Below are 9,338 nucleotides of genomic sequence, written 5' to 3' on the forward strand. Positions count from 1 at the left end.
TACGCATGCTCAACTATGTTCCACATGCTTTGATAAAATTGCAATATCTAAAAAGAATAAGATATTTAGTACAACTGATCTGACGTCCACCTCTGAGGGTTCTCCGTCCCACAAGGTGCTTTCCCTACATTCATCTCCGATTACACATGCAACTCCCCAGAGCACTACTAATCTTCCCACGGGAGGAGCCCTTTGGCCACCAGATTTCACTGATCAGTCTGCGGCCTTTAATGCCTTACCATGCCCTGCTAAGCGCAAGCAAAAGGTGAAACATAGCTATCTGTCCCAGGGGTCATCTACTTCGTTGGATGTCTGAAAGATTATCCGCTGATGAAGATGACTCCGACTCCTCGGAGGATGCTCTTTCTGGGTCAGAATCGGCGACATCTAGACCTCCGGCTGCGGAGACTTTTAAAATGAAGCATTTGCGCTTCTTGCTGAAAGAGGTGCTTGCTACGTTGGAGGTTCCGGAACCGAAACTTCCGGAGGAACCTTCGATCCCTAAGCTAGATAGGGTCTACGAGGACAGGGTGGTGCCTCAGGCCTTCCCGGTTCCCGTTAAGATGGCTAATATTATTAAGAACGAATGGGAGAAACTTGATTCATCCTTTTCTCCCTCTACTTCTTTTAAAAAACTGTTCCCCATTCCGGACTCTCAGCTTGAGCTGTGGGGGGCCAACCCTAAAGTAGATGGAGCTATCTCCACGCTCGCTAAGCGTACAACTATCCCACTCAAGGATAGTTCGTTGTTCCAAGAGCCCATGGATAAAAAATTAGAATCCATGTTGAGAAAAATGTTTCAACTCAAGGGGTTTGTATTTCAACCGGCTGCGGCGATCACTGCAGTGGCTGGAGCTGCTGCCTATTGGTGTGACGCTCTATCAGCTATGGATGAGGTGGAGACTCCCCTAGAGGAGATACAGGAAATAATTAAGTCCTTAGGGGTGGCTAATTTGTTTATCTGTGATGCAAATATGCAGATTATTCGCCTGAATGCCATTAGGGTTCTCTGTTCTAGCCTGTAGGGCTTTGTGGTTAAAGTCGTGGTCTGCTGACATGACATCCAAGTCTAGATTACTATCCCTCCTGTTTCAGGGGAAAGTTATTTTTAGTCCAGGCCTGGACTCTATTATATCCATGGTCACGTGAGGTGCTTTCTTACTGCAGGATAAGAAGAATAAGCCTAAGGGGTCTACTTTTCGTCCCTTTCATTCGGACAAGTCCCAACACCAGCAACCTGCTGCGAAACACGAGCAGTCCAAGGGATCTTGGAAACCTGCTCAATCTTGGAACAAGAAGCCCGCCAAGACAAAATAAGCATGAAGGGGCGGCCCCCGATACGTCTCTGGATTGCGTAGGGGCAGACTATCACTTTTTGTAGAGGCTTGGATTAGAGACGTTCAGGATCCTTGGGTTCTGGAGGTCATCGCCCAGGGATACAGGATATGGTTCAAGACCCATCCGTCCAGGGGCAGATTCCTTCTGTCAAAACTATCTTCAAGTCCAGAGAAGAGAGATGCCTTTCTAGAGTGTGTGAGGGATCTCTCCTCTCTCGGAGTAATCGTACCAGTACCTCTAGCGGAAAGAGGTCTGGGGTACTATTCAAACCTTTTCGTGGTCCCAAAGGAGGGCACGTTTCGCCCGATTCTAGACCTAAAGTGCCTAAACAAATTTCTGGCGGTCCCATCGTTCAAGATGGAGACAATCCGGTCCATTCTTCCCCTAGTTCAAGAGGGACAGTTCATGACTACAATAGATTTGAAGAATGCTTACCTTCACGTGCTAATCCACAAGGATCACTTCAGATTCCTAAGATTTGCATTTCTAGACCAACACTTCCAGTTTGTGGCCCTACCGTTTGGTCTAGCGACTACCCCAACAGTCTTTACGAAGGTTCTGGGAGCGCTGCTCGCGGTAGCGAGAACCAGAGGTATTGCAGTGGCTCCTTATCTGGAGGACAGGCAGTCTAGCAGAGGACTATTCGAGGACTCTTCTTCTCCGTCTTCAATCCCATGGATGGAAGATAAACGAGGGAAAGAGTTCCCTGGTTCCCAGTAACAGAGTGGAATTTCTGGGCACGAGCATAGAGTCCATATCCATGAAGATATTCCTTACAGATCAGAGCCATTGCAAGATTTTGTCCAGCTGTCTTGCCCTTCAGACCTCCTTAAGGCCAACTGTGGCCTGGTGTATGGAGGTTATTGGGCTCATGGTATCCAGCATAGATGGCATTCCATACGCCAGGTTCCATCTCACACCTCTTCAGTTGTGCATGTTAAGACAATGGAACGGCGATCACTCAGATCTATCCCAACAGATCTCCCTGGACAACTGAACGAGGGAATCCATTTCTTGGTGGATCTGCCCGGGACAACTGTCCCAGGGGACATCCTTCTTGAGACCATCCTGGGAGATTGTGATCACGGACGCAAGTCTGTCAGGATGGGGAGCTGTTTGGGGTGCCAGGAAGGCACAGGGCAGGTGGACTCGAGAGGAGTCGCTTCTCCCGATCAATATTCTGAAACTTCGAGCGATCTTCAACACTCTGAGGGCTTGGCCCCTCATGGGGTCGTCCCGATTCATCAGATTCCAATCGGACAACATTACCTTGGTGGCTTACATCAACCATCAGGGGGGAATGAGAACTCCCTAGCCATGAGGGAAGTTTCTCGGATTCTGGAATGGGCGGAGACCCACAACTGTTCGCTATAAGCAATCCACATTCCGGGTATGGACAACTGGGAAGTGGATTTTCTCAGCAGACAATCGTTTCATCCGGAGGAATAGTCTCTCCATCCCAAGATGTTTGCAGAGATCTGCAACAGATGGGGGACACCAGAGATAGATCTCATGGCATCCAGACTCAACTTCAAGCTACCCAGATACGGGTCGCGGTCCAGGGATCCCCAGGCAGAGCTGATAGATACCTTAGCGGAGTTCAAGCTAGTCTACCTATTTCCACCTCGAGTAGTGGCCCGCATCAAGCAGGAGCAAGCTTCGGCTATTCTGATTGCTCCATCGTGGCTGTGGAGGATGTGGTTTGTGGATCTGGTGGGGAAGTCATAGTCTCCTCCATGGAGGTTACCTTGTCGCAGAGATCTGCTGGTTCAGGGTCCTTTTCTACATCAAAATTTGGATTCTCTGAGGCTGACTGCGTGGAGATTGAACACTTAGTCCAAGCCAAGAGAGGATTTTCTGAGATAGTGATTGATGCTCTCATTCAAGCCAGGAAGCCGGTCACTTGTCGCATCTTCCATAAGTTGTGGAGGACCTACTTGCCCTGGTGTGAGGAACGTGGATATCCCTGGTATAAGGTAAAGTATCCAGGATCCTGTCCTTTCTCCAGGATGGGTTGGAGAAGGGACTTGCCGCCAGTTCCTTAAATGGACAGATTTCGGCTTTAACGGTACTGTTACACAAGAAGCTTGCGGAACTTGCTGATATTCAGTCCTGGCTCTGTCTAGGATCAGTTCTGCCTTTAGAAATTCTGCTCCCCCCTTGGAGCTTAAACTTGGTACTTAAGATTTTGCAGAAGGCTCCGTTTGAACCTATGCATTTGCTTGACATTAAAACTATTTCTTGGTAGGTTCTATTCCTATTGGCTATTGCATCGGCACACAGAGTCTCTGAGTTGGCGGCCTTGCAATGTGAGCCTCCTTATCTTAGCTGATAAGGCTGTTCTTCACACTGGGTTGGGATTTCTTCTCAAGGTTGTGTCGAATCGTAACATCAGTCAGGAGATAGTGGTTCCTTCCTTGTGTCCTAACCCTTCTTTTTCAAAGGAAAGGTTGCTTCATAATTTGGATGTGGTTCGAGCCTTGAAGTTCTATCTTCAGGCTACAAAAGAATTCAGACAGACTTCATCTTTATTTGTTGTGTATTCGGGGAAGCGCAGGGGGCAGAAGGCCTCTTCCACTTCCCTATCTTTTTGGTTGAGGAGCTTGATTCGCTTGGCCTATGAGACAGCGGATTATAAGTCTCCTCAGAGGATTACGGCTTGTTACAAACTGCTGTTTGTAACTGGCCCTTTAAATGGAAAATTGCCCTGCTTCCCTGCATTTTGGAGAAGCCTATTTGCCAGCCTCCTGCCACATGACTATGGCCCCTGGAAGATTGTGCCCCTGAGGACATATTGACTTTTGTTGGGTGTGTGTGGCCCTTTAAGAATCGTCTGGGGACATATTGTGACTTTGATGAACAATGCCCCTTTAAGACTATGTCCCCAGACCTGTGAAATGACTTGTCCCTGGCTTTCTCCCACTTGGTTCAGTTTCATTGTGTGCCATTAAGAGTTAAATTTTGTTCAGCTTCAAGAAACCTATTCTAAATACAAGTCTGCTGGGATTAGCTCTAATTAGGTTTAGTGATCAACTTTCCCATTGTCTAATCAGACTAGTATTGATAAGGTGGACTGCATTGTTTTATTGTGTGTAATGTTATCTGCTGAAGTAAATGTTTTGGCCTGTCAAAGGGAGTGTCTCTCTATCTAATATCAAATGTGTGATGGGGGATTTTATGCCTCCCCCTGAGAGTGTCCTGTTTTGCATGTAACCTAAATAAAAGCAGGCTGTGTGCTCCAGCACATCAGACCTATGTTGACCCTCTAACTTGAAGCTTTGACTCATGTTTGTAGGATACAGCTTATATCACTACAGGGATTGCTATGTTTTTCATACTCCCTTAGCTACAGGGATTGCTACAGAAGGAAGAGGTTCGCCTACTGGAGCCTGGTCGTAGGTCCAGGGCGCAGAGCAGACGGCGAGATACCAGCCCAGCAGCGGTGGTTCATATAGTCTGCATTACTGATGGTGGCTACGCAGTAGTTATAGTGTCCACGGTGCTGCTGCTCCTTTGGTGAGCGCTAGGAGCATCCTTTTCTACGGTCCAACTTCCAGCCAGCCTGGAGGCAACCGTAACACGGCTCACTCAACTAGAGCTGTTGCCTCTTCATGGGCCTTTAAGTATGAGGCCTCTATGGAGCAGATTTGTAAGGTGGTTACTTGGTCCTCCTTACATACTTTTACAAAGTTTGACAAATTTGATGTGTTTGCTTCGGCGGAAGCAGCTTTTGGGAGAGAGGTTTTGCAGGCTGTGGTGCCCTCAGATTAGGGTCTGCCTCTTTTGCCCTCCCGTTTTTTTCATTCAGTGTCCTCTAGAGCTTGGGTATTTGTTTCCCACAAGTAATGAAAGAAGCCGTGGACTCTCCTCCCATTAAGATGGAAAACATAAATTATGCTAACCTGATAATTTCATTTCCATCTGTGGGAGGAGAGTCCATGGCTCCCGCCCATTTCACCGGTGGGCGGACCTAAATTTATTTTTTGTTCTTCTGGCACCATTTATACCCTGATATTTCTCCTCCTGTTCCTTGTTCCCTCGGCTGAATGACTGAGAGATGAGGGGAGTGGGGGGGTATTTAAGCCTTTGGCTGGGGTGTCTTTGCCTTCTCCTGGTGGCCAAGTTCTTAATTCCCACAAGTAATGGATGAAGCCGTGGACTCTCCTCCCACAGATGGAAATGAAATTATCAGGTAAGCATAAGTTATGTTTTAATACACTCCAGCGGGTAAAATGGATAAATGGGGGGAAAAAATAAAAGGGAGACATTTTTAGGGTATACTGTCCTTTTATCAGCATGAACTGCAGCCTGAAAACAAAAGAAGTTCTGCTGTACTTAAAGATTCAGCTCTCATGGAAGAGCCGGCCAAAACACAAGATGCCCAGGATATTCTAGATAGGTAAATGTCTTTGTATGGGCTCAGGACAGTGTTGTTTTGTTTGTTTTCTTCCGGCTCTTAGCCCACAATTGTGCTGCAAAATAATTCTGTTCTCTGTAATGAACCTGCTTGGGATAATAAGGATCTTAGTACTAGATGCAATAGATAATTTTGTTTTCTGTAGTAAATTTTGCGGCAGATTGATGTAAATGTGGACCTTGTGTTGTTTAGGAAAACTTCTGGGAAGACTAGAAATGTAGATTTAGCCTGACCCTTTTTCTAATTTTCTTTAAAAAAAAAAAAAAAAAAAAATAGAGACTTTGGGTTTAGAAAGCCACACATTTTCAAGCTGATTTGTGTCTTTTACCAATGTCACTGATACTTTAGCTGCTGTGACAATTTTCAGAAAAAACAAGCAAAATTGGTTGTAATTCTGTTGTTGAAAAGACCATAATACCCATTGTGCAGTTAGCAAGAGAACAATGGTGGATAATTTAGGTATTTCCTGGTGTTCTACACTAAGGAACAATAAATAAATAAATATATATATATATATATATATATATATATATATATATATATATATATATATATATATATATATACACACACACACATACACAGTCCCAATATGAATCCGTCCTCCTAGAGTCAACTACTTGGTAGGTCTGTGAATAATAATAATACCAAACAAAACAGCAACAGACCAGGATTTGCATCAGAAAGAAAGGTCAAATTTATTGATGTTTCGGGGATATATTTCCCCTTTTTCAGAACAATAATTACACACAAGTGCAGTGCTTAAGTAGTGTATAAACATATAACAGTACCTCCCACTTCCTGTAAAGAAAACCGCCAAAAAAAATACATAATTTCCGATGTTCACAAGTGTATATACCTCACTGAACCGGAAGTACGACGTGTAAGGAAGATGAGTCTGGCAGAGGCATTCATTATGGATTGTAAAAGAGCTAGGCGGCAGGTGGGGAGACCAGAGAGGACATAGTTGCAGTAATCGAGGCGGGAAAGAATATGAGAGTGGATTAAAATCTTAGTTGTGTCTTGTGTAAGGAAGTGTCTAATTTTAGAGATGTTTTTAAGGTGGAAGCGGCAGGCTTTAGCCAATGACTGAATGTGGGGAGCGAAAGAAAGATCTGAGTCAAATGTTACCCCGAGACATTGAGCATGCGGGGTAGGGGTAATGATGGAGTTGTCGACAGTTATAGAGAGATTGGGGGTGGAGAGTTTAGAAGAAGGAGGAAAATAAGTGTTACAAACTGCTATTTGTAACTGGCCCTTTAAATGGAAAATTGCCCTGCTTCCCTGGATTTTGGAGAAGCCTATTTGCCAGCCTCCTTCCTCATGACTATGGCCCCTGGAAGATTGTGCCCCTGAGAGTATATTAACTTTTATTGGGTGTGTATGGCCCTTTAAGAACCGTCTGGGGACATATTGTGACTTTGGTGAACAATGCCCCTTTAAGACTATGTCCCCAGACCTGTGAAATGACTTGTCCCTGGCTTTCTCCCACTTGGTTCAGTTTCATTGTGTGCCATTAAGAGTTAATTTTGTTCAATTCTAAATACAAGTTTGCTGGGATCAGCTCTAATTAGGTTTAGTGATAAACCTTACCATTGTCTAATCAGACTGCTAGTGATAAGGTGGACTGCATTGTTTTATTGTGTGTAACTTGTTATCTGCTGAAGTAATGTTGTGGCCTGTCAAAGGGAGTGTCTATCTAATATCAAATGTGTGATGGGGGATTTTATGCCTCCCCCTGAGAGTGTCCTGTTTGCATGTAACCTCAATAAAAAGCAGGCTGTGTGCTCCAGCACATCAGACCTATTCTGACCCTCTAACTTGCAGCTTTGACTCATGTTTGTAGGGGACATCTATATCACTACAGGGATTGCTATGTTTTTCATACTCCCTTAGCTACAGGGATTGCTACAGAAGGAAGAGGTTCACCTACTGGAGCCTGGTCGTAGGTCCAGGGCGCAGAGCAGACGGCGAGATACCAGCCCAGCAGCGGTGGTTCGTAGAGTCTGCATTACTGATGGTGGCTAAGCAGTAGTTATAGTGTCTACGGTGCTGCTGCTCCTTTGGGGAGCGCTAGGAGCATCCTTTTCTACGGTCCAACTTCCAGCCAGCCTGGAGGCAACCGTAACATTTGGCGGCAGCGGTGGGATAGCGTCCTAGCGCAAGGAGCAGCACCACAACAGCACTGGTATCGTAGGAGAGTTATTGAGGGCAACGCTAGCCACTGCGCAGCGTCCCTACCTACAGCAGCATGGAGCTGACAAGACACTGGTCAGAACCCTGTGAAGAGCACCTCAACCTGATCCGTCGCTATGAGGGCGCTGATTTCGTTCCAGAGGTAAAGAGGCGGCTAGTCCGATAGTGTCCAGACCCTGCGCAGGAGGTAGTCAGTCGAATCATCCGAAAATTGGCTACTGAGAACGAAGCGGCACGAGCCATTGAGCGCCAACTGTGGAGTTTGGGGGTATGGACACCTGCTCTCCAGCGAGAAAATTAGTTACAGGGGGCAGAGACAGTTGGTCCTGTCCCCCAGCAGCAGAGTGAATTGCAGGGAATTGGGAGCCCAGACTCCATTCCCCAGCAGCTGGAAGTATGTATGGGAGAGGAGCTTGTTACCCCCTCTCCCCAGCGGCAGCTTAATGCACCAGGGGGAGACAGTAAGCCCCACAACCGTGCAGATGGGACTGTGGTCTCTGCACTAACAGCACAGGGGGCAGAGACAGTTGCTCCTGTCCCCCATCAGCAGAGTGAGATGCAGTGGATTGGGGGCCCAGTCTCCATTCTCCAGCTAACTCCTAACTTGGGCCCAGGGTTAACAGTGGAGATGTTAACCCCCACTGACCCCCATGTTCCCTTTGCCACCGGGCAGGACTATGCCCCAATGCCCCCAGCAGAAGAGCTGGCATTAGGACAGAGCGCTGCTGGCCTCTGCTCTACAGACCCCCTTGTTACAGGGCTGGCCTGCAAACCCCTCACCCCAGCAGAAGAGCTGGCATCAGGACAGAGTGCTGCTGGCCTCTGCCCTACAGACCCCCTTGTTACAGGACTGGCCTGCAATCCCCTCACCCCAGCAGAAGCGCTGGCACCAGGGCAGAGTGCCGCTGGCCTCTGCCCCCCAAGTACCACCAGCTATTTGCCCAGCTGCGCCAGGAAGGCCGAGGATGCTACACTTTCATCCTACAACCTGGAACCTACAGGCCAGTACTACTTATTGTGGGGGGGCTACTTTGCTGCTAATGTTTATTTGTGGGTGGGTTACGAGACTAACTTAGGCACTGACCGACAGAAGGTCAGGTGCCTGGTTAGTCTCCCTCCAAAAGGGGAGATATGTTACAAACTGCTATTTGTAACTGGCCCTTTAAATGGAAAATTGCCCTGCTTCCCTGGATTTTGGAGAAGCCTATTTGCCAGCCTCCTTCCTCATGACTATGGCCCCTGGAAGATTGTGCCCCTGAGAGTATATTAACTTTTATTGGGTGTGTATGGCCCTTTAAGAACCGTCTGGGGACATATTGTGACTTTGGTGAACAATGCCCCTTTAAGACTATGTCCCCAGACCTGTGAAATGACTTGTCCCTGGCTT

Source organism: Bombina bombina, chromosome 8 (genome assembly GCF_027579735.1).
Source record: "Bombina bombina isolate aBomBom1 chromosome 8, aBomBom1.pri, whole genome shotgun sequence".
In the NCBI taxonomy this organism is placed as follows: Eukaryota; Metazoa; Chordata; class Amphibia; order Anura; family Bombinatoridae; genus Bombina; species Bombina bombina.